The following is a 1,763-nucleotide window of genomic DNA, read 5'->3' on the forward strand; positions in this document are numbered from 1 at the left end:
GGAGTGTTCTTAATGTAGATACATTTATCACTCTCATTAATCTTGAAACCGTTTGTCAACATTACATTGTCAAACTTAGCATGCCATTGCTTTGGTGCTTGTTTAAGTCAATACAAAGACTTAACAAGTCGACACACCTTACCTTCTTTTCCCGGAACTACAAACCCTTCAGGTTGTTCCATATAGATTTCTTCCTCTAAATCTCCATTTAGGAATGCGGTTTTAACGTCCATTTGATGGATTTGCAATTCATAGACGGCAGCCAAAGCAATTAACACCCGAATGGATGTAATTCAAAATGATCAGAAGTGATAGAGGCGGTGAATATGTATCTCCGTTTGAAGAAGTATGTTTGGAATTTGGCATTATTCACCAAACTACCGCCCCATACACTCCCCCAATCCAATGGAATTGCGGAAAGGAAGAATCGAACATTGAAGGAGATGATGAATGCCTTATTGATAAGTTCCGGTTTACCGGAGAACATGTGGGGCGAAGCTATTTTAACAGCTACTCAAATACTCAACCGAGTTCCCCACAGTAAGACACAATCCATTCCATATGAGAAATGGAAAGGAAAAAAGCCTAACTTGAATTACTTCAAAGTGTGGGGGTGTCTAGCAAAGGTCCGTGCATCCTCTGTATTCACTTCCCGATTTCGCTTGGTTCCTTTATTAATTGATTCACATTCTCTTTTGTACGGGAAGATCGCTTCAAAAAATTCAGCATTATCTGACTCAATCACCGTATTCCTCTGAATATCGGGGATTTCAGATTTGTGAACCAAAAATCTGTATGTTTTACTTTTTGTAGCATAACCTATGAAAACGCAATTTATCGTTTTCGGTCCTATGTTAACCCTTTTTGGGAGAGGAACCTGGACCTTTGCTAGACACCCCCACACTTTGAAGTAATTCAAGTTAGGCTTTTTTCCTTTCCATTTCTCATATGGAATGGATTGTGTCTTACTGTGGGGAACTCGGTTGAGTATTTGAGTAGCTGTTAAAATAGCTTCGCCCCACATGTTCTCCGGTAAACCGGAACTTATCAATAAGGCATTCATCATCTCCTTCAATGTTCGATTCTTCCTTTCCGCAATTCCATTGGATTGGGGGAGTGTATGGGGCGGTAGTTTGGTGAATAATGCCAAATTCCAAACATACTTCTTCAAACGGAGATACATATTCACCGCCTCTATCACTTCTGATCATTTTGATCCTTTTATTGAGTTGTGTCTCAACTTCATTTTTGTATTGTTTAAATGCAATAATAGCTTCATCTTTACTATTAAGCAAATAAACATAGCAATATCGTGTGCTATCATCAATAAAAGTTATAAAAAACTTTTTACCACCGCGAGATGGTGATGATTTCATATCACAAATATCTGTATGAATTAAGTCTAGAGGTTCACTACTTCTCTTAACTGATTTGAAAGAATGTTTAGTAAACTTAGATTCAACACAAACTTCACACTTTGATTGCTTACAATCAAATTTGGGCAACAATTCCAAATTGATCATTTTTCTCAAAGACTTGTAATTCACGTGTCCCAATCTAGCGTGCCATAGATTGTTTGACTCGAGTAAGTAAGCGGAAGAATCATTGTTATTACCATTCATGGTCATTACATTGAGTTTGAAAAGTCCCTCAGTGAGGTAACCTTTTCCAACATACATGTCATTCTTACTTATTACAAGCTTATCGGAAACAAAAACACATTTGAATCCGTGTTTCACCATAAGTGATGTCGACACTAAGTT

This window comes from Tarenaya hassleriana, unplaced genomic scaffold (genome assembly GCF_000463585.1).
Source record: "Tarenaya hassleriana unplaced genomic scaffold, ASM46358v1 Cleome19, whole genome shotgun sequence".
In the NCBI taxonomy this organism is placed as follows: Eukaryota; Viridiplantae; Streptophyta; class Magnoliopsida; order Brassicales; family Cleomaceae; genus Tarenaya; species Tarenaya hassleriana.